The 25,833-nt window shown below is 33.8% G+C and overlaps 1 pseudogene; it reads right to left on the reverse strand.

The window, feature by feature from the left end:
- Window positions 1-926: 926 nt before the first annotated feature.
- Window positions 927-25,256, reverse strand: LOC149562708 (reactive Intermediate Deaminase A, chloroplastic-like; annotated as a pseudogene).
- Window positions 25,257-25,833: the final 577 nt, after the last annotated feature.

Consider the following 25,833-nt stretch of genomic DNA (forward strand, 5'->3'; position numbering starts at 1 on the left):
TATACTTCTGTGATAGATTATTAGTATTTTTGTGGTGTTTCTGGGCTATTCTGTGTTGTTTTCAGGAGCCCGATGAGCATTGTTTTTATCCTTTTTTGGGAGCTGTTGTGTAAATGTTATACAAATCTGGTAATTTCATTTTATAGGATGTTATTCTGCTGAAATTTCTATAAAAATGTCCACTTTCAGATTTATTAATAATATGTGAAGTTGTGAAGTTTTTGGCACTATTTTCGGCATACCCGATTTGGGATTTATTGAGAAATTGGTAGATCTTTGAAATATTGGTTGTTTGATCATAGAGATCTCATTAGAGGTTTGAAATATCATATAAAATTAGAAAAGGTACATTTCACCAAAGCTTTTGGCATAGTGGGTGCACCAACTAGTTGTGCCTGCTACACAATTTTCTATATTTTTAGACCTATTTTGATCAAAAGTTTGTATTTTGGTAATTGAGCTTTGTGAATATGACCTAGGGTTCTAGGAAAGACTCAAATGCAAACTAGGGGGACCAGGATAGATCTCTAAATGGCTCAAATCCTAGACCAAGAGTCCAAAAACCAAAATAAAGTAGGGGTTCCACATTTCCTGATAGGAGATAGGGTGTGCATTATGAAACCACAATATTAATATTGATCTAAAAATATACCAACTCAAACATGATCCTATATGATGCATACATTTAGAAAATATATAAAAAAGGAATACAAAATTCCTTAATTAATTCACTTGGTTTTGTATCTTTTGAAAAATACATGGAAATGATAGAAATTGTAATTTTTTGGTTTCTACCAATCTATTTTCAGTGTCAAGGTTAAAAATTATTATCATTGTATAGGATGCCAATATCATGAAAAGATTACAAATTCTCTTAACTAATAGAGTTGGGTGAGCGAATATAAAGAAAGTTGGGGACCCAAACCCTATAGAGATGCAATATAATCTATTTCAATCTTCACATTCAATGGTGATGTTGTAGTTTTATAACTAAAGCGAGCTGGTATAGGAGATGAAAAATACTTTTCATAAATCTCATTTACTAGCTTGAACTACTTGCTTTCAAGATCTCTCCCATGTTTGTGAGAATGTACTCAGCTTGCTCCTACACACTATCTACAATGAATTTTATAGTCTAAAGAATAATATCTCAAACACCATAAACAAATTAAAGATCATTAGCTTTTATTGCTTGAGAATAAGGATCCAATACTGCCAATTCCTTGTCTATTTGAAGAGCCTCATTCATAATAGTGACATGTGCCATGCAATGTGCATTTTCACTTTAAGAAAGTGAGGAAGGCATGGGAAATACTAGGTTTTGGAGGGATAAGAGTTTGTGTCCAACAATTTTCAGTGAATCAAATGCTGCTTCTTGTGCAATTAATTTGGAGGACAACACATAGGGCCTTCAACAATGCCAAAGATGATGACATGCAAAAATAGGAACATGATTGACACAAAGACCCTAAAATTTGTATAGCTTGAAAAAATATGGGGCTACAAAAAACATGGGCCTTCCACAACCAAGCTGGCCTGCAACTCTTCGCATAACATAAGAAAGGAAAAAGATCGAAAGAAGCTCACTTGATATTACTAAAATTCTTCCAAAATAGCTTCAACTTCTTGTCATCTATTGTGTTGAGGTCAAAAACCCTATGTATTGGAGATTAGAGGATGAAGAACATTTGATTTCTAAATACTAAAATGGTTAACAAAAACCCTCATCAGACTTAAGGAAATCTCATCAAAGACTACATTAGAGCTTCATATTGAGAAACAATTGAAATTCATAATGAAATCATAATGAGATTTATCTTAGTTGCCTATTCTATATTGATATTAACTATCATATCTCTAATATTTAGAGTGCTACTTGGTGTGGTTGACATGGTTGACTCATGACTAGATTTTGTGGCTAGATTATAAATGCTATCATTGACAATAAGTTAGTCATGAAATTCAGCTACTATTGCTAGATCTAATTGACATTTACCTTGAAAAGAGGTACACTTGAGAAGATTGGCACAAAAAATGCCTACCAAACCTACTTAGATCTACCATGGTTATCGCCATATTCATCATCCACCTCTACATTTCCAAGCTATGAAAACCTTTGGTCATTCATATTCCAATTTTCATTTCCATTAAGGATTGTAGAGAATCATAAAGCCGTCTCTAGTGTTTGAAAACTATTACTTTAGAATACTAAACTATGGATGATTACATTTCAATTGATTACATTTATAGACACCAATTTTCACTTTTTACTCAATTCATCCTACTATATTTGCTTCTATGCACTTGATGTAATTTATTGAACAAATATTTAGTTATCTTTAATTTTCACACATATTTGTTTAAGTTGAAGAATGAAGTATCTCCTTTGCATTTTATAACTCATTACAATCCTTGTTTGATACATAAAACATTTTTTTATTCTTTCTTCTTCTAGATATTGATTTGTAACACTCTTTTCAAACTATTTCTTTGAGGAAAGAAATATTAGTATTATTGAAAATGCAAAACCTTCTTGATTCCTATCCCATCCTCGTGCAATCATTTTTTATCACTCATGTGTCTCACATTCTGTGGGGTTAATGCTTGGAAATAATTATGACTTAAGATATGATGGGTCCTTTTGTCCAAAGTTTTGAACACTTGTCTCATTATATCTAATAATTGTGGATAGTGCCATGAATTTCATTATTGTTCACTATAGACTATTTGCAATCTCAAAAGGTGATTCTATCACTCAAATCCACTTTTGTGAGCTTGTTATCACAAGCATTCTACTGGGTGGAAGTACCATTCAAACTTGGAATCTAGTCAAAAGGACCATGGGGACATCTAGGGATACTCACATTAGCATCAATCCTTTAATTTCAAGCCTTGATTCGATGCCCATCCAAAGTTATGGAGGACTGTTGCTTCTTTCCTAATTAATTCTGCTAGTCACATTGAGATGCTTGGATAGGGTTTCATGCATATCTCACATGAACTATAACCAATTTATTTGAATGAAATGGAAAACTAAAATAAACTCTCTTACCTTTCATTTGAACTACGTTTAGAATTTTTCCAATGGTTACATTTGGACATAAGGGACTTTGAACTTGGGTAACCTAGTTTTTGTCCCAATAATGACCCCTTGCAGACTGTGATAAGATTTCTCCTTCAATTCTCCACCTTAGAGTCTCGGACTTGTTGCAAATAAGAGATAAGAAGATCTCCCAACTTCCTATCAAGTTGGATTTATCATTCAAATCCATTGTTCTTGTTTCGAACCATATAGAAGGGAAAAAAATCAGTTGTAAAGAGACTTGTTGTAGTCTTATAGATAGGATTCATCTCATTAATAGAGCTAGGGTTTACTGGTGACTTCAACCGTGTTTCATGCTACCAAGATTGCACAGAAGTTGCAGTGAACCCAATCATGTTTCAATATTATTTTTTCCATTAGTGTTAAAGGAGAGTCCATCAGTTTCATTTTTTCTACAAGGAATGCAATAACTACAGTTTGATGCTAATATTGAACATATCATGGAAGGAGACACATATTGTCAGTGCAATCCTACAAATGATATTAACCAAGTGTGTTACAAGTATAGTGGATATTTGATATTCTTGATGATTTATCTTATTGATTTAGTTAGGAATTCTTTAGATATTTTAGAATGATGAAAATTACTTTCAAAATCATTATCCTGTAGATAACTTAATGATAGTCCTGAAAAAAGGATTTAAACTAACAAGAAAGATGATTCCTAAAGTGGTAGTATATATGTTATTATAGCTTGTTCTCTTCAAAGAAATAAAATAAATAAAATATTTTTTGATAATGCATAAATTATTTCAATATCCATTGGAGTTACAAAGATTAATGTTTTTGATAAGAAGAAGTACAAATAAAAATTGTGATAAGATAAGAGTTTTATTTATTTCCATCTCTTTTTACTTTTCCTTGTCCTCAATTCTCGATATAATATGTGTCTAAATATGCACTTGAAAAGGGCTATATAACATATTCTATCTTGGATTAGCCTCTTATATGTTTTGGTGTTATCTAACAAAGCTCTGTTTTATTGGAATCTATAGCTGTGGGATCCCCACATGCAAGATCTTGGCCTTTATGATGGAGATGATAATGGTGATAGTTTTAATATGTTAGATGTTGATCTCTCATTTTAAAACTATGAAGATATATTTGGTAGTTCACATGATTAGTCTAATTCACTATTCAAGGACACAAGTGTAGCTTGGTCCAACATGGAGAGGGATATTTCTCTTGTTGAGTCAAGTGGTCACATTGACAATACTTCTAAAGTTTGTTTGCTAAGAATGTACCTCTGGCTAGTATTTTTCTCTTGCAATTACATCTGGTGTGTTCTCCCTTCTAAAATTTACACATAGGATAAGTTTTTATTTTGTGATCACAAGTATGCAGACCACATTATTTGGCCAAATATGAAGAGGAGAATTTCTTGTAACCTATTAATGTTCTTTTGATAAATGAGTTACCACTACTGGTGTCTAGCACTCACAAGAAATCATAGTGACTACTTTTCTCCCCTCTTGTTTATTGATTCTTCCTCTTCTAGTGACCACATGATTCAAATATTTAGAACACTTAATAGTGGGTTTTACTAGGATACTAACTATGTTGGCCTTTCTCTCTTCAACATCCAATACCTTGTCATGCACTAGTCTCTTAGGAGACTCAGAAGCACTCATATTATCTTCAACAAAAATGTCAGTTGTGTCATTCTTGGACTCCTTGATAGTATTATTTACCAATAATTTGCCACATTTTACACCCCTTTGAGTTACTGCTTGTTTTAGGCTCTTAGAAGAATTCATAGTCAGTTCAACATTAGCTTTTGTTAAAACTAAAGCCCAAAAATCCATGAAGATAACCAACAATAAGAAAGAGAGAAAATTGAGATAAAGAACACTAGAACTATCATGGGAAAATCCTTCTAGTATGAAGGGAAAAACCTAGCCACATAACAAAAATATATATTAATTGATAATGAAATGTTCAAGTGTACAATATCCTTTGCTTGATGTGAATATATAGCAATAGGAGAGACTATTCATATTATAACTGAAGGTCTCTTTAGATTCTCATATCTCCTATAATTAATTATGACTCTTCGAATATTCATAACTCAATGTGCATGTGAATGACATGTTATTTACATTTAATATTACAAATTAAACTTAAGTGTCTTTTTTAGTTGAAGATGACAATAATGGTAATAACACCCAAATTTTGAGAGATGAAGATCTCAATTGTAGCTACAAATTTTAACACTCCATCTTGGCAAGAGAGAGATCTTTAGCTAAACAGTCACATAAAGTTGCAACAAAAAATGTCAATGGTAAATTCTAATCATACAAATTCAAAACATAATTCATGGAGTTAACAAAAACACTTGTAACAATGAATCATATTCATGGAATCACTCAACATGAAAACCTATAACAATCAATCATATTCATGGAATCACTCAACTTGAAAATTTTTAACAATCAATCATATTCAGGGAATCACTCTACATGAAAAGATTTGCAACAATCACAATTAAGCCTTTGTTCACAAACTCTCTCAATGTAAACTGCCATGGAATCTCTCAACATGACATCCAACTCATGAAATCTCTCAACGTGATGACATCATGGACTCTCTCAACATGATGTTCACTATCACATAGTGAAAGAGTTATTGAAGTTAATCTTACAATCTCATTTATTCACACAATAATAGAAATGGGCATAACAAAATGATACTTAGTTCCATTTAAGTCAATTTTACAAATAACAGAAGCATCACAAGTAGATATGACAATGAAGAGGATTCCATAAGCACTCCCTCTTAATTGTGAAGCCTCCCTTTGAAGCTAAAACAACTACCTCTTAATCATTTCTTTTCTTGTTGCATCCTGCAATGAAGAGAGATTAGTAAACTAATCTATTATATAAAGAGATGAATACTGAAAAGAAAACACTATTCCCAGCTATATAAAACCGTTGAACTCCCATGGAGCCAAAAATTACTCCTTAAGTATATGTTGCTTTCTCAAAAAAATCCTTTCACACAAGAATATTTTTCACAATTTCAGTCAAAGATAGTACCAATTATAAAGCCTCTATTTAAAACTAAGAGAATTATAATCACATATGACTCCAACTAGATTTACACTGCAATACATATGTAGAAATATATCTTTTACATTCAATACTATATTGACTCTAATGTCATTGAGACATAACACATAATGACATTAATTGATATTACTGCAGAATCAAATGTCAAAACTAAAGTCTCCATTCAATAGTAATAATCCTCATAAAAATCTTCTTCTCAAGCTTCTAGAGAAAGATTATAATATTAAAAATAAAACCACAATACCTGAAAAAGGCATACAATTACCTCTTTGTTGATTTGTTCTCCATTTTTCTCCAAATGTTCATGAAGATTTCTAAGCATCAACTAATGACTCCAACAACCTGACTATAGTAACATTATAATTCTTTATTCTTTATCATTTTGACATAATGCCAACTCTCATGTAAAAATATATTGCTCCTTCATGATGGGGCATCAGTCACTCTCAACACAACAACTTTGTTAGTTACAAAAAGATAAAAATAAAATGCAAGATGAATGTTATTAAAGAGTCACCCTATGAATGTGAATAATGCTCTCGATCGGTACTATCAATACTTGAAGGAAAGAATAATATATTTGATGTGAGTGGTGATAGGATTATGATCTTGCACTTTGATAACCTTTAATAAACTTCCTCTTGATAATAGGTAGCTGCAAGGATAAATCTAGATAAGAATATGATAGACACAAAATTGTCAAAATTGTATTCATATGATTGGTTCTTTGAAGGTAATGATGATGACAAATTATCTCGATGACATTTCATTTCAAGTCTTTGCTTAATGGACGAGGACTTAAATCTTGATTTCATTCATTTCATAGTCACCGCCTATAGTGGTAATACCACTCACAAAATTACAACATAACCAAATTTGAATTGAGTGTCCTTCTCCTTGTCATAGAGCTTAATATGGTTATGCTACTACTGTGATAAGTTGACTTCAGTCATTTAATGCAGTTGATGCTAGATTTCTTTGACTTCAAAGGATTGTTCTAAATTTGACTACAAGGCCTAGCCTTTGACACTATGAGTTATGAGAGTGACCTTCTATTCTCTAGCTTGGGCTTCCCATTGACTTTGTCAAATGCATTCACATCCAGAATGCATTTTCAATTTCTCCATTAGATCATTGATAAAGCCATAAGGGATACAACATCATTGAACATGATAAAAATGATACCAAAAAAGGGATGAATATGATAAATGAAAAACTATAAAGATTGACCACCAAAAATTTCATAAATATAACCCAATAATACTTATCTGATAAAATAAAAAATGTGGCAATCTGATGAGTTCTACTTTGATAGCTCATAACTGTGCAAATGAAGAAGATGATTTCATGGATATAATCATCAGTAATAGGAAGAAAACTAGTGTCACAAGAGGTAGCTTCATATAAAAGATGGCTATAGACTTCTAGGCTCAGTAGAAACATGAAAAAACTTAGTGGATGAGCTGAAACACATTAAAAATTAGCAGATCTGATTGCTGCATCCTCTCTAATTGAAGATAGGACACATTCAATTTCAATATCAAGAGGAGCCCACACTAGAATCAATAACACATCCATGGATTATAATTTTAACAGAACCAATATGGATCTTTTCACATAAACAAGTAAATGTTAACCACTATGGACGATCATACAACACTTCACATAGAAATCCCTTAAAAAATTGTTTAGATAATATAAAATCCTTAGATAACTAAGGCAATGATAGGCATCCTTATATGCTAGAATCCAACCAAGATTTGATACCATGTTAAAACTAAATCCCATAAATCCATGAGGATAACCAACAATAAGAAAGAGAGAAAACTGAGATAAAGAACACCAAAATTAACTTGGGAAAACCCTTCTAGTATGAAGGGAAAAACCCAGCCACACAACACAAATATATCTTTATTGATAATAAAATGTTCAAATGTACAATATCATTTTCTTGATGTGAATATATAGCAATAGGAGAGATTATTCATATTATAACTGAAGGTCTCTTTAGATTCTCATGACTCCTATAATTAATTATAACTCTTTGAATATTCATGCCTCAATGCATGTGAATGACATATGCCATTTACATTTAATATTAAAAATTAAACTTAAGTGTCTTTTTTAGCTAAAGATGACAATAACGGTAATAACACCCAGATTTTGAGAGATGAAGATCTCTATCATAGCTACAAACTTTAACAACTTTCAACAACTCTCCCTTCTTATGCTCACCCTTATAGCCCTTCCGAGTAACCACTTGTTTGGTATATTTGGAAACATTGATAGTGACTTCAACAGGAACATCAATTCCAATGTTTTTGATCTCTTGAGAACCTTTAGTAACAACTAACTCTTTCTTCTACCCACCATGTAATCCTCTTCAATTAGCAATAGGTACATCAAAAACATCCTCAAGGATGGAAGTTGAGGTAGAGGCACATTTCTTTTCAAATAATCATTCTATTCACCAAAATTCTTTTCTATCTTGTTCTCCCTAAGATGAGAGGATGATATACTTGATTGATGTTGCTATGATGTTTTGATGTTAGATTGTGATGGAAGGGAGTTGTTGTTAGAGAAATATTGTGATATGTTCTTATTATTCTCCTTTTCTTCTAGACTTGAGAAAAATGAACTCAGAGTATAATGATAATGCATCAATCCAATTGAACCCTATAATTTGTTCGATAATTCCACTCCCATTGGTGCTGGAACATCAAAATGGGATAGCAGTAGCAGTTGCAGTAGAGGATGGTGAGTGGTAGTGGTAGCAGTTTGAAGGGCTTTGGTAGGAATGAAATTTTGAATTTTGTGCAATCTGCACTAGGAGTGTGATCCTTGTTAGCTAGAGATTCCTTTGTTCCTAGCAATGTTGAGGATGGAGGTACGTTAGAGGACCCAGGAGGAGGAAAGATTTTGGAGGGCTTGGGAGGAGGACCCAAGCTAATTAAAAAATGGTCGAGCTTGTTTGGCATATGCCTCACTAGTAAATCTGTCTTTCCACTGGTTAAAGATATGTCAATGAGGGATAAAGGTAAGTTCTCTATCAAAATCCCTAACCAAATTATTGACAAAAACATTTTGAGCATGGATTCAACTTTGGTTGGGAGATTTTTTGGGGTGAGGCCCAACATTGATGATGTGAGGAGTTTTGTTTGTAAGAAATGGAGCTTGAAAGGTCAAGTTGATGTTTCAGTGATGGCTAAAGGGTGTCTCTCTCTCTTTTTTTTTTCTTGTGATGAGGATAAACAAAATATCCTTCGTAGTAGTCCTTGGGTGATGGGGAGGCATACTTTGATTCTCCAAAAATGGACTCCCAACCTTTACTCTCTAGATGACTTTGTTATTCAAGCCCTAGTATAGGTTCATTTACTAGGTCTTCTCCTTGAGTTTTGGGTGGAAGATGTTTTCTAGGGCATTACCAATACCTTTGGGGAGCTCCTTTCTTTAGATCCAGTGACTGTGTCTTGGAAAAGGATGAACTATGCAAAATTTTGTGTTGGAGCTACACAAGGGGTGGATATGCTTGAATCTATTTCTTTAAAGTCCAAACTAGGAATATGGGACCAACATATTGAATTTGAATCTATCCCCTTTGTCTGCTTTCACTACAAGAAGACTAGGAACCAGGCCAAAAAATGTCCCTCCTTAAGAGAAAAGCCCAAAAAGGCTAAGAAAGTGTGGATGCAAAAGGCTATGAATAGGGCCATTGGGTCTACAAAGGGTGATGGGGTGGTTTTATGCAGGACTACTTCTTCAAAGGAACAACACAAGGTTTTAGAGACTGCAAAGAATGATGGGGTGGTTGTAGGTGAGAATGCTTCTTCAAAGAAAAAAATTAATGTCCTAAATAGTGATGTAGGTGGTGGTGTGACTGAGCATGTGAGGAATCCTCTTCAAAAGTAGCAAGAGAGTTTAGATTGTGATGTGGGGGTTGTTCAATCTAGGTTGGATTCCCCAGTGGTGAAGGAGAGAGGTATGGAGATTTTTTCTCAAAACATGCCGAAGATTGATAATAGGGATAGTTTGAAGAAGATCCTAGCTGATAAGGATATCATTCCCAAGGATGGGAAGGGTTTTGTAGAAGATGGGACCCAAATGGTGTCTATTCTACCTTTGGCTACTATGGCCAAGGAAACTTTAATGGAAGGAAATTTTGTTAGAGGTGAACTTGAGGACCTACATTTTGTTTCTCAAGATGAGGAAGTACTATAGGAAGAGGAGGGCTTTGTTGTTGATTGGATTCCTGTTGGTAAAAAAGCCAAAGGTAGAAATAAAGTAAGGAAAAAAGAGGAGTCTGTGCCTACTAAGAACATGAAGAAAGGACCCAAGGGAAAAGGTGAGATCCTAAAGAGTAGGATAGATGGACTTTCTTCTAAGCCTCTTAAGGCTACTCATAAGAATGAGGATGTTGGGTCTTCTCCCTCTCCAGTGGGAAGACCTTCCAATTTGCAGAAGAGAACAATTGAGACCAATAGGAGCATTGCTAATGGGAGCTAGAGAACCATCCTTGAAGCAAAAAATTTCCATAAATTATGAAGATAATCTTGTGGAATATTTGAGGGTTAAATAACCCTCATAAACATGATATATTGAAGAACATTATAAGGGATAATAGATTGGATATTTTTATTATTCGAGAAACAAAGATGCTAAAGGATAAGGTGGAATGTCTTCCAATTTTAAAGGTTGGAAGGATTATTGGAAATGATTCAGAGGGAGCCTCAGGTGGTATGGCTATTTTTTGGATAAATAGATGGATTCAAGGGGAGATTATCTCACAAAATAGAAACATGATGAATGTTAGATTCAAAAATTCTAAAGATGACTTTAGTTGGGATCTCACTAATTTCTATGCTCCCAACTCCAAATGGGGAAGAAAGGCATTGTGGGAAGAAATTTGTAATCAAAGAAAACTTTTTGCTGATGAGAACTGGATTGTTATGGGGGACTTCAATACTCCGTTAAAAGAAAATGAAAAATGGGGGGGGGGGGAACTAGACTAATTTGGACAATAGAATTGATTTAATGGAGTTTATTGATCAAAATCTTCTTCATGATATTGATCTACATGGGATTGAGTACACTTGGAAAAATAGAAGGTCTAGCAAGGACCTTATACAGGTCAGGTTGGATCATACTCTCATTAGTAATGACTGGCTCCTAAAGTATAAATGTAATCTTAGTGCCCAAGTTAGGGTGGGATTAGATCATTACCCATTTTTTTTGGTTGCTAAAAAGATTAATTTTCATAATAATTTCCCATTCAAGTTTGAAAAAATGTGGACTCTCCATCCAGGCCTAAAGATGCTTATAAAGGAGTGGTGGGGTATTCAAGTTGAAGGTATAGCTATGTTTAGAGTGGTAGAAAAACTAAAAAATGTTAAGAAGAATTTTAAGATATGGAATAAAAATACATTTGGCAACATTTTTGAGAATAAAAAAACTATTTTGGAGGGACTTAAGGAAATTTGAGATAAGATTTAGACTGAGAGTTATGAGACTGTCTCTAGGGAAGAGGAAAGTGGCAAATTGGTTGAACTTCATGACATCATCTCTAAAGAGGAAATGTTTTGGAGATAGCACTCTAGAAAGGTCTTTTTGAAGGATGGAGACTATAATACTAAGTATTTTCATGTTACTACTCTCAAACATAGGATGGCTAACTAAATTTCTAGAATTAATACGGATGAGGGACTAACTAATAATTAAGAGACTATCAAAAGGGAGGCAGTGGATTTTTTAAAAAATCTACTACAAGGTTCTGATTTGGACGTGGAGAAGTAAGAAATGTTCCTTGAGTACATCCCTACCTATGTCTTTGAGGATCTAAATTTTCTTCTTTCTTCTATTCCATCATTAGATGAGATTTCTAAGGCTATTTTTTCCTTTGAAGGAGACAAAGCCCTTGGTCCTAATGGATTCCCATTTCTGTTCTTCCATAAGTACTAGCATATTATTGGTACTGATATTTTTAATGGTGTGAAGGAATTTTTTGGGTCCAGGAACATCCTTAAAGAGTTGAATGGTACCTTTCTTGCCCTTATTCCAAAGAAGTTGGGTGTGGATAGAATAGACTTGTTTAGGCCTATTAGTCTATGTAATTCTTTTTATAAGATTATTTCTAAGGTTCTTACCCTTAGGATTTTCTCTATTCTTCCTTTCATTATTTATAGACAACAAAATGGTTTTGTTCCTGGTAGAAAGATTGTGAATTCCATTATTAAAGTGCATGAAATTATTCATTCTCTCTTGGTGTCTAAAAAGGAAGGATTTTTGCTCAAGCTTGATCTCTCAAAAGCTTATGATAGAGTTGATTGGCACTTTCTTCTCTATGTTCTAGAAGCTTTTGATTTTAATAAGAGATTTAGGGATCTTCTCTTTATGTTGGTGTCATTTGCTTCCTTCTCGACGCTTGTGAATGGTTCCCCCACTTCTTTTTTTAAGGCATCTAGGGGCCTTAGACAAGGAGACCCAATTTATCCCATTCTTTTTATCATTTTGGCAGAATGTCTAGGGAGATTTGTTGATAATTTGGTGCTTAAAGGGGACTTTGCGGGCCTTAATTCTTCCTCCTCTACTCTAGTATGTTCTCACCAATAATTTGTTGATGACTCTATTGTTATGGGAGAGGTTTTGTTGAAGAATGCTAGGAATATTAAGAAGGCTTTGGTGGACTATGGGAATGCTACAGGTCAAATTATTAATTGGAATAAAAGTCTGATTTATTTTATGAATGTCAATGTAGACAAACAAATGAAGATAAAAAAGATTATTGGCTATTAGATTGGTTCTTTTCCCAATTCTTATTTGGGATTACCTTTGGGGTTATCCCCTCCAAACAACTTTTAGAACTCACTGATTGATAAAATCCACTTGAAACTTGCTGGTTGGAAAGGATCTCTTCTTAGTTAGGCAGGTAAGGTTGTTGTTTTGAAGTCTATTTTTCAAAGTGTCCCGCTTTATGCTTTGAGTATATTTAAAATTCCAATAAAATATGTTCTTGCTATTGAAAAGATTTAGAAAAATTTCTCGTGGATGGGTACGAAGAATAAAAAAAGACTCCTTCTAATTGGTTGGGAAATTTTTTGTATTCCTTGAAAGAAGGGTAGGCTTGGCTTATGAAGGGTCACATCAATGAATGATTTATTATTGGCAAAACTCTTATGGAGATGGCATATATATTTGGATTCATAAATACAACAAATATAATTTTGACTTTAACCACTTCCTTAATATTAATATGGATCAAGGTGGGTCTCTGATTTGAAAGAATGCTCAGAAAATTAAAGATATTATTAGAAAATGGGTTAAATGGAAGGTAGGTAATGGTAGGAGAGTTTTTTTTTGGGAAGACATTTGGATTTTGGATTACCCCCTGTGTGATGATCCAAGATGGAATAGGTACATGGAGCTTTGTAAGATTTAGATTGGAACTCTTGTGTGGTGGATTATTGGAAAGAGAGTAAATGGATGGACCTCAATAGAGTGGACACCAATTTGGTTGAACTCAGTAAGTGCCTAAATGCATTTTTCTTAAACCAAAATGAGGATGAGCTAATTTGGAAAAATGATCCTAGTGATGTATTCTCAATTACCTCTACCGATGATGATTCCTTTGATGATTATGAAGAATCGTGTTGAAGGGTATGACACCCAAAGTCAATATTTTCTTTTGGATCCTTTTGCAGAGTAAAGTCCTCACTCTAGATAATCTTAAAAAGAGAGGGATTATAATTATTAATAGATGTGTTCTCTATAAGAATGATGGGGAATTTATTGACCACATCACTTTGCATTGTCCTTTTACTAAGAAGATTTGTGATAAAATTTGTAGCTTCTTGAATGTTGAATGGGTGTTCCCCTCCACTATTAAGCTATTCTTTACTAGTTGGAAGGCTCCCTTCAAGAATAATTTGATTGCTAAACTATGGGACTTCATTCTTCCATATGTGGGATGGGGTATTTGGAAGGAGCACAATGATAGGATCTTTAGAGATGTGGAGTCTAGTCCTAATTAGGTCTTCCATTAGATAAAGATTCTTATGATTGAGAATATTAAAACTATGGGATCTGAATAGCAACCATGTAATGAGTGGGAAGCCTGTGTTCCTTATAATTGGAATCTAAAAAGTTTGAGTATGGGTGTTCATAGACCTAATCCTAGGGAACATGCTAGATGGTATTGTCCTCTTGAGAATTGGTTTAAGATAAACTTTGATGTGGCCTCGAAAGGAAACTCGGGAAAAGCAGGGTGTGGTATTGTGATAAGAAATCAAATGGTGATAATATGGGAAATATGGCTATACCAATTGAAAATCAAAAAAATCACGTTGCTGAAGCCTCTACTACTCTTCATGGTCTTATTTATGTTGAGAAAATGAATATGAAAAATATATGGGTGGAAAGGGATTCACTTAATATTATTAATTTCCTTAATAAAATCTCTATACCTTCATGGAAAATTAGTAATATTATCTATGAGGCTATTAACATTATAAATTCCTTTGATACTTGTGTTATAACACATAATTTTAGAGAAGCTAATGGTACTGCTGATTGGGCAGTGAATGTGGCATGCAGTAGTGATCATATTATCATTTGGGGAATTAATGATCCTTTACATCTGGATGGATGCCAATTCTTTCATCATGACAAATGGAGGTCATTGCAAAAATATTTTTAAATATGATAGTGCCAGTATAGTGTAATTATGTGGAGATAAGTGGCCGCAAGTGTTGGGTTATTATTTTCAATGATATTAGCTTTTTTTCACATGGATTTTGGGGCATTTTTGTCATTCTCCTCTTGGTTTTTTGTGAGACTCTTTTTGTCACATTCATTTGGGGGTTCTAGATGAAGAAGAACTAGGTTTTTGGTGATAGGAAAATGGGAGGTAAAAGAAAAAGGGTTGAACCAGTGAGTTTTTTGGAGTGGATGAAGAAGGAGGAGGTGTGGGATATTCTGAGGCAGGGTAATTCTACTAAGTATATGGAGAGGCTTAATAGTAATAAACTAGTCATTGCACAACAATTTATTAAAACCTAGAAGGAGGGCTCAGTTATGGTGGGTAATCAGTGAATGGAAATTTTAGAGGATGTGATTGCTGAGGCCACGAGCTTGGAGTTGGATGGTACTAATTTCTATAGGGAGCAAAAACTTTCAGATAGAGCTATTGAGGAATTTGTGGAGTCTGAGCACAAGAAGAGTCGTCTGGTCAAAATAGGTAATTCCTATATTAATCTAGCCTCTGTTTCTCACCCATGGCATTTTGTTTTGTTTTTGATAATGGAGTACTTAACTCTTGATGGGAGATTCATGGAATGTTATGGGTATCATTTCATGCTGACCAACCACTTTAGGCACAATGTTAAGATCAATTTTCCTTACTATTTAAGGAAGTCTCTTAGCATTTCTGTCCAAGCTATTTAGAAAGACCCAAATGGTGAACATGTCTACCATGAGGGTCTCATGGTTCTCATCATGAATGTATTAAAATATAAGAAGATTGTGAGGACTAGAGGCCATCTGAAGGATGTTGATTATGATACGGAAGGGAGCATTCTGGATAAGGGTTATGATTTTGAGACCTAGGATGAAGCTGAGGGGGGTGAGGAGAATTTAAACAAGGGCCTTGAAGGTAGTTCAAAGAAGAAGAAAAAAGTGTTGGTTCACTCTGATTCAGACAAGGAAGGTGATTTTATGGAGGATTTGGTGAGGGATTATAAAAAAGAAAAGTGAGAGTAAGGGAAAGATGAATAAGGGAATCCTTGTTGTGAGGGCTTCTTCCCCTTCAAATGATGAGACCTTAGCCTATAGGTTGGAGAGGAAAATATTTCCCTCAAGATGTCAAGAGAAGCATTGAAGGTATAAAGGGGAGTCAGATAATGAGGAGTTTGAGGAATAGGGGATACACCCTAATTTTGGTGAAAAGTCTAAAGGTATGCCAAGGTCTACTAAAGGGATGCATGGTAACCCTGACAAAATTTTGAAAGAGATTGGGGTTATGAAAAATCAAATATAGATGCTTGGAAGGGATATGCAAGCTTTGAGGAAAGAAGTTGGGCATGACAGCAAAATTTCTTGTGGTGAATGCATGCTTGGACAATACATTGATAGATTATCGGAGGTGATCAAGAGTGTAGAAGATGTTAAAAAACTAATGCAAAAGATCTTGTAGTTGGAGGCAAAAAATAGGGCAATGGACAAAGAGTTTAATGCCAACTAGGGGAAGATCACAAAATTGAAAGCCAAGATGAGCAATCTAGAAAAAATAGTGAAACAAATTGCTGAGAATGTGAGCACTCTACTAAAGAAAGTGGAGATTGAGAAAGGTTAGGACTCCCCTCAGGCTATGGAAATTCAAGGTCCCAACAAGCATACTCAGGCTCACTCAAAGAAGATTGAGGACACAGGCAAAAGGGACAAGGTGACTACAGTGGTTGAAAATATACACATCCTTGCGGACCAAGCATTGGACTTGATCAAGTCTTCTTAGTTGGTTTTCTATTATTTATTTTTCTATTTGCTATCTTTTTTCTATCTTTTTTAGTAGTTCTCTCAATGACCTCTTTAGTGTTCTTTTTGGAAGTCTATTTCATGTATGCTCTGAGTAGATCTCTCTATTTCTTTCTTCTTTGTTTCTTTCTAGACTTTATGTAAAAAGGTTTGGGGTCCTTTAAGACCTACTTTTACTTAATCAAAACATCAACATGGGATACATTGCAAATTGAAGGTTTATAATCAAGATCCATAAAATCTAGATTATTTTTCTACTACTGAATTGGAGGCATCTTCTCAGAGTCCATAGAGTACTAAGAGAACTGCATTTGGATTCCTTTTGATTCAGATTGACCCAGACATTTTGGTGGTGTGCCTAAGTCGATGTTAAAGTCTTGTACTTGATTATTAAATTTTTTTTGTATGAAGCCTATAGTGACACAAAAGAAATTAATAATTCTAGTTAGATTCAATTTCAAGTAGATGATAGGTTTGATATATTCCAATAAATTACTGTACAATTAAAAAATTAAAAACTTTGATTACATGTTTTCTATTTCAATAAAGAAAGATTTTTCTCACATACAACATATCACAACCCATTCATCTGATATTATAGTTGGCATGTAATAGTTATGTTTATATCATTTTACTAAAGCTAGACTAGAAACCCCAAAACATGCATTTGTAAATTATACAAGCCATGCATTAAAAGCTCCATACAAATTTCTCAGATAGGTAGAGTCTACAAATTACATTTTCTTTGTATACATCATCTAGACACAAGGCTATTAAAAACTCAACAAACATAATACATGCTGATGTAGGCTCAGATATTTTATTGCCTAGAAAAGAATATAGGAATCACATTTCACTTCATACACTAAAATTGTACTGCATGTATCTGGAAGTCTACATTGAACTTTAAGCCTTTTGACACAATATTTTTAAACTTATTCCGCAATCACTAATTTTCCTTTCATAATGTGTTTTGGAATGAAACCATGTTAGATTATATAATAGAAGGTAAGAAATACAAATGATTGTCTCAAATAAATGCTAGGAAAATGTCAACAATCCGTGAAGTTACATAATGCTCAACCTAGGAACCACTACACTCAGTCCATTTAAAGTGATTTAATCATAAAAGAACATGCCTACACAGTTGCTTCAAACATAATGGCTACACCTTATTAAACCATTGAAATTTTCTTCTCTCTATTAGATCTAGAAAATTTCTAGGAAAGTAGTGAAAGACAATCCAATTGATAGGAAGCAAATAGTAAATATCAACAACAAGTAGAAAGCAATTGATTTAGTATACGACAAAACATAATTTGAATTCTTGTTAACTTATATTGTACCTTAGCCTTGAAGTACTTATTAGAAGAAGTGCTGCATGATTTTAATCTCCTTTTGTACAATATTTTTCTTGCTCCTCAGTCATAGTACTGAGTTGGAAGTTCCAACTTTCTTGAAATGTGTATCTCATATTTTTCCCTACACCCATTTCAAAATGACTTTTAACTGGAAGAGGAAATTTTCTATAATATCAAATAAATTTCACTATTTGTCTAGATAAATGATTAAAAAATTCTATACTTTAAGCATTGCATTATTTTAAAAATGCTTCACCTTTAAATTCTTAAGAGTTCCTATTAGTTTTAATTATATAAATCTTCTACAATGATATAATTAGAGATAACCACCTTGAAAATTACCAACCAATAATATCATAATATTGTAAATTGAGATAGGTCATGAACTTTAGTTTCATTTGAACTTAGCATAAAAGATGTTAAGGGAATAATATAATATGTAAGTTTAATAAACCACCCAATGAAGACTCTATATAACTTGTGGGTCCAAAAAATTAAATATCTAATTCAAGCCCTAATGTTTTTAGATTAACTACTTTCTACTGTAGAGAACAATAACTTTATACTACCACAATTGGAGATGCAAGGTTTAGAATTCTATTTATCTTGTCACCTAAAACATGTTACATCAATATGCATCTTGAAATACTAGTGTATTCCCAACTTATTTTAGGTGTTAATTTTTTTGTTATATTATCTAGAAATGGCCCTATGTTTGGACGACCAAACTTTTTTGTTGAACAACAGAGGCCATTTGGATCCAGGTAAGCCATCAATAATTTAATGTGTTTGAGTTGGAGGCTTAAAATAATGTATTTAGTACAATCACTTGTGTTACTCATGTAGACCTACTATGAGTGGTGGAGGCCACACAGGAGGATGGGGTGCACTTCAAAACTGGCACCCCATGGGGGTAAAAAATATGAGAATACCATCCACACAAGTTGGATAACATCCATATGGCAAGCCATCAACTCCTAGTGGAAGATCATGACTTATAGGAGGACATTCACCTTTGGTAAGGCCATTTGAGTATCACTTTGTATATTATATTATTTATATATATTATAAATATTTGGGAGTTTCCACTAATCTTTTTAAGGAGAGTTGTATCATTGTTTAATATAAACATCAAGTGTGATATATAGGTTGGATCTATTGGTGGCCCCCAAATTTTAGTAAATGGCCCTATTGAAGGGCCTCTTCATATGTTTGCTCTAGTAGGAGGCTCAGATATTTGTTTCAAGTAAGGTTTAGGTGAGACAATTGAGATTGGATGTTCCATCTCTGATTGAATTAAATTTTATTGGTTTTTTGATTTGCAATAGATGCTCTAGTGGCCAAAAGATATTTATTTTAAGATATATATAGCTGAATTTTATTTTGATAATTGGAAAACATTACTCTATCTAGGCTTGAGGCTTGAAAATTATGGTGATAAGTGCCTCAAAATGGGGTCACAGAATCATTTAAGGAGCTTGAAATTTTCTTATTCCAAGGATTATAACATTTTTGTGTTTTTCTTGGATTGTTGATACTTTTAATTTGTTACTTTTTGTGAGAGCGGTAAAATTATTTGTTAGAAAGTGATACTCTATATTTTGCAGTGACATTTTTAATGTTTTGTCTTTTTTGAGTTTTTAGTATATTCGAGTACAACTATGCAGTCAAGTGCTTGGATACACATCTAGTATCATTGGATTTTTCTGAAGTGTCTAGAATATCACTGGTCTCTAATGAGCACTTTTTTTTTCTGGTTTATTTGAAGGAGATCATAGTCAACAAGCCAATTTTTATAGTGTTTTTGGTGATGTTTTCCTCAACATATGATAATGTACATCATTGCCTTTTAAAGTTCATAGAGTCATCTTGTTGCTATAATATTCTCATTGCCCTTACAGGGAGAGTGATATGAACACCTTTGTTCTCTTTTTCCTCATTTTTTAATCCAAAAGTTAAGATTATTTACCATGTCTTAGAAGAAATGGAGTCCTCTCATTATTCATCCAAATTATTTACAAGTTCTCTTTACTGAGGAGGATGCGCATTTTAGGTTTGCAGTGTGAATAATTTTTTCATTGCTTTCCTCCCAACACTTCACAAACACTTATGATTATGATAGATGGAAGATATTCTTCTTTCTCACCAAGTCAAATCCATTTTGATAGTCCTAAAATCATTGTCTTTAGTATCATCCATTCTTTCTCTATTTGGGTAGCAGATTTAATGGAGAAACTCTAGTACACTCTTTATGGAGAATGATGTTAATTTGAAATCTTTGAACTTTATAAGAAATAGTTATTGATTTGAATATTGCTATGTTAATGCTATGCTGATGCTTTGTGGGATGATGCACAAGATATCTACTTTGCATTTTCCTTTTACTAGCTTATACTAGTGTCAAAGGAGGAGGTGAGTCAATCCTGTAATCTTGGTCTTTTTTTCAGTTTTCAATTTTTTGTATGCCATCTTGTTGTCATCTCTTGGAATGTGTTACATGGGATATCTATTGAATTCAAATTGAGATGTTTATTTATCATCATTAAATCTTTGCATGGATTCTATTTATAGCTTCAATTTGAATCTTGTTGATTTTTGCTTCAACCACATTCAATAACTAGCATGCATTCTACCAATTTATTGTCATCAAGTGCAAAAGATTTCTTTAATTTTTTGCCTGAGTTGAAGGAACCTTGACTTCTAGTTAAGGATCACTTTTTGAAATGAAAAGAGTAGTACTATTTTTATAAAGTAGATTTTGATACCTCATTTTGAATGCTAGAGAGTGTAACTATAAGGAAACTGAAATGTATTTCATTTTTATGTCAAGATAGTTGCAGCATTAGTGTACTGATATTTTTAAGTAATGCTCAAATTCTCTTTTGAGATTTAGTGAAGCACAAGTGAAATAGAATTAAGTTGATTTTTCTTGGCTTCAACTGTTCTGTTTAGTCTTCATATTAGTATAGTTTTGACCCTACCTTAGGAGTTGTCAATACTTGAATTTGAACTAAAGAGGACATATTTTTCTTATAGTACATAAAATTTGGTCATTACTTTATTGATTCTTTTTTACATAGGTGGCAATAATCATTCAAAATTTTGGACGATTTTAAATTGAAGGTACTTTGAATTTTGTTATTATACAAACATTAGTAGGTATAAAATGAGTTGGACAAATACACAAGGCAAGAGCAAAAGGCAATGACAAGGAAATGTTGAGGATACCCACTGCCAAATATTAAGGTGTGTCATATTTTTTTCTAATGTCTCAAGTAACTTTTGGGTTTTAGTGTGAACTTTGATGTGTTCTCTTGTTATTATGTTTTTCAAGTTGTCACATTGATATGAAATAGTTATGTTATACTAGATGTCAAACTTCTTGCAAAAACTCTAGTTGGGTATTTTATGTAATATGTAGCATCTTTGAAATTTGAAATTTACTTTTTAAATTCCACATTTGTGTACTTAAATTTTCTTGTCAAGATTTTGAGTCTTATCTTACAAAAGTTGAGCAATGGTCATTTTTGCAAAATTCAATATCATTGAATGTTGATCTTCATAGAGTTGGTTGTGTGGGAAAATTAATTCGATTGGTTAGATAACTAGAGATGATATGATATAGTTATACCATGTTGGGAAACCTATCTGCCAAGGTTACTAAGTCAAATCCAAAGATTCACTAAATTGTTTTTTTGGATTGATCCCACCACCCAATGGAGTCCAAAAATAAGGGTTATGGCCAAAAGTGGCAGACACCATAACAACACTTGGTGCAAACCCAAATGAATTATTACATTCTAGTTTAGATTTTCCTTTAGGTCTAACCAGATTGGGTGCAACATGTTATGCTAATAGCATAATTCAATTCCTTTACGTGAATACAACACTTACAAGAATAACTAGTTTTATGTACAGTTTCATGACTATTTTCATAGTTGCATTTAGGAATAACGGCTATAGTAGACTTAGCTACATTTAAAAGAATATTGGAATTGGATAATGGAGTCCAACATAATAGTCATGAATTTTTGACATTACTTCTCTCTTTATTGGAACAATTTATTAGTCACTCAAAAATTCCTCAAGCAAAAACTGTGGTGTAGGATTCATTTCATGGAAGTCTCTCACATGTAACTCACTAAATTGTCTTGGAAAATTGTTTTGGTATACCTTATTGATGGAATACACTTACTTTAACACATATTTAAAAAAGTTATTAATTTAAGATTCTATTTTTACTTCCAACAATTATCAATACAAGGGAGATGTACCATAGCTAGTAGCTCTTACCTTTGAGAAAGAATTGTATTGAAGATATACCATGCCTAGAATATACCTTCATTATATATTTAAAATTTTGTTTATTAAGGACTATCAACAAGTGCAACAACACTCACAACTACATGCCCAATAACCCACACAATTTCACAATTGCAGGCCCAACAATCTTTGCAATAGTATGGTCAACATTTACAATCTTCACAACAACATGTTCAACAAACCCCATTTGGCCATACACCAGCTTCATAAAAATCATCTACATATAGACAATTTCCTATTTCTGAGTCTCTAATCTAGCTAAATGTTGTTTCCTCTCTTCAACAGATTCCTCCTAGCATGTCACTATCTTAAATACATCCCCAAGCTCAACAACTATCACAATAGCAACCAGTGCAACAACTATCACAACAATAGCCCTCTAGTTAGCTATTACAACAACAAGTGCCTGCTATGTAGAACAATATTCAACCCCAACAACACCTTTCATTTCAACAATAGATCTAGTCACCTTTGGTACTAGCACCTTTAGCATAGGCCTCAACTCAATCCCAAAAGCAACCACTCTTGATGTGCCCTCAAAAAAAGAAAGTGTAGGATAAACATTGTTTTTGATTAATTAAAAAAGGTTTTATAGGGATCCTAAAACCCAAATGTTTTACATAATATCAGAAATATAAATAAAAAGTAAAGTCTAGCTAGTATGTATCTACTTATAAAAAGCCAAAACTAAAAGGTAGGCCCATAGCCAGGAAATAAAAACCAATTACCCTAGATCAGGATGAAACAAAAAATGAAAGCTAAAACTATTAGTTCTCCCTATCTAGAACCTATAGAGTCTTTGTATCTTCATTGGCCCTTCGATTGTTAGCACCCACTTGGTCCTAGTTCTAATCATCCATTGATCCCCTGGTCTCTTTCTTTTCTTCCTCAATTTTTCCACAGTCCATACTGGCCTTATCATCTTTTTCCCTGCCAAAGCTAGCTTCCTTTAGAGAATCACCCAAACTATTGATATTCTCATTCAGGGTGTTCAAAGTTGCAATCACCTGATTAGACAGGTTCTAATTAGAAGTCTCCATCCTTAGAACTCTTTTTTCAACCATTGAGATACAATCCTCCTACTCAGCATGGTGTCCTTGGTTGCTGCTTCTCATGTGGTCATCCTTCTAGCTCATTTTTTCCTTGAGCTCTTTTATCTCTTGAAATAGCCATTTGATAGAGAAAAAATTATCTATCATGCTATTTTTAGCATTATTGAGTAAGTTGAGCCCATATTCTCTCACATTGTTAGAGATTGCAACAAGAGTCGAGTCTAGAAGTTCATCAAAATGGACTTTACCATGTTTTTCCTCCATCACTTGGGGGTTCATCATCTCTCTGACTATCCCCATCTTTGCCATTTTAGAGTTAAAATTTCTCCACAACCCCCTCCTATCTTTCAAAACCACCTCCCCACTATCTTCCACTAGAGAAATTATCTTCCCCTATGGCAATGAAATAGAAGGGATGGGGCCTAAGAAAAAAGGAGTCTGGTCTTTTGTTTCTTCCAACAGTGAAGCCTCCTCAACCTTCCTTTTCTTGGGGTTCTTTGGTGTAACTGTCATGTCCTCCTCAAACTTCTCACTATCCTCCCCTTTCATCTCTTCCTTTGATTCTATATCCTCTTCTTCAACACTATGCTCCTCCTCTTGTTCCTCAATCTTGGGGGGGTTAGGGGTTAAACCCCTAGGGCTTTTCCTACTGGGAGAAATGTTGGTAGAGGGAGAGACTTTCTCCCCTTCCTTTGATTACTTGCCTTTAGAGGGGGAAGTTTCCTCATCTTTCAAATTTATGCTCTAAAATTCCTCAGAATCTGAGCTCTTAGTTTCCTTAGAAGCATTCCAAGCTTTGCCAAGGGATTTTCCCTTGGTCCGAGTCTTTAAGTACTCATATACTAGAAGGAGCAACCCCTCATGAAGGGCTGGGTTAGCAGTGTGTTTCTTTCTAAAACCCTTAATGCCCTTGCTCATGGAGGTGAAAAGATAAAAAGGAAAATAACTCTTTATTCCATGCCTAAAGTGATTTAATAGAACAAAATGATGAGTTCTAACCTTATCAAATATAGTATCCAGGGATATATATTCAATAATAACACTTAAGACATACCTCCAAAGCTTTTTAATGGACTCCATTTCATAGTATGTCTTAGTCTTCATGAGTTTCTTCCTTTCATTGCTATCCTTCACAAAGTCCTTGACTGCATTGGCTAACATTTTCTTGTCTCTAAAGAAATTTATCCCCTCCAAGGAGAACTCCATGACTTGGGCAATCAGTTCCACATTAACTTGATGTGTAACCCCATTGATTTTAACTCATCTGTCCTTCCAAGATTTCACCATTTTCTTGGTGACCTCATTATCAAAACCATGGAGTTTTTCCATGAATCTCATAATCCCACTCTTTTCTAGCTTATGCCATACCTTTGAGTTATTCCTCTAGTTCTTTGCCTCCCCCATCGGCTCCTTCCTACTTCTCTCCCCAACTGTAAAGTCCTCTGGTTTGAAAAATCTACACCTACTTCTCATTCTCTCACAAACTTCAGCTTCCTTCTATTTTTGAACCCCAAAAAAAGTTTTAAATTTGGTAAATAAAATGATAGTAGGAAAATTGATCCATAAAGCATGCCACACGTACTTGATGTGATGGAAAATTAATAACTTTGCATGATTCTCATTTATGCCTAGTCTGACGTGCAATCCTACAAAACTTTCCATAATTATTATTGGATTTCCTTCATACTTACATGGATATATTCCAGTAATATTAGTTCTTTCATAGCCCCCAAAAAGCTTTCCTTGTTATGCCACATCATCACTATATTTTTTATTACCGCTTCGTTTGCAAACCAGTCCGCAGCTGAGTTGGCCTCCTTGTACGCATGGCTAATATGGAATTTTTAAAAATTTCCCAAGTTATTTTTGGTCTCCTCCACCACATTTTCAATAGTCCAAGAGGGCAATGATTGACCTATTAAATAATTAATAATATCTAAAGAATCCCCCTCTAGCCAAAGATTGCCGATCCCAAAAGCGAGGGCTAGTTTAACAATGTGATAAGCTGCATTGGCCTCCACAAAATGGTTTGAATGAGTCCCAAGAGGGTAAGAAAAAGCCACAATTCTGCCCCCATGACTATTTCTAATGATTCCTCCATAGCCAGTAGGACTAGGATTCCACTTGGTTGCCTCGTCGAAGTTGGCTTTATACCAATCTTCAAGGGGAAGAAGCCACCTAGCCTCCTATCTTTTCCTATCCCTATCCTTTTTCTTTTCTATGCTATATCCACCTTCTTCTATATCTCCTCCCTTTTTGGTTGCAAAATTCTCCTTCATTAATCTTTCCATTTTTTTTGCAATGATAAAAGTAGGGGAATCCCTATCTTTGAAGATATGATTATTATGCTCTTTCCATATTCCCCAACAAAAATGTGGAAGAGACTACGAGCATAACATTTGAGT

This window comes from Cupressus sempervirens, chromosome 4 (genome assembly GCF_028749045.1).
Source record: "Cupressus sempervirens isolate cs-2001-9-10 chromosome 4, ASM2874904v1, whole genome shotgun sequence".
Taxonomy (NCBI): Eukaryota; Viridiplantae; Streptophyta; class Pinopsida; order Cupressales; family Cupressaceae; genus Cupressus; species Cupressus sempervirens.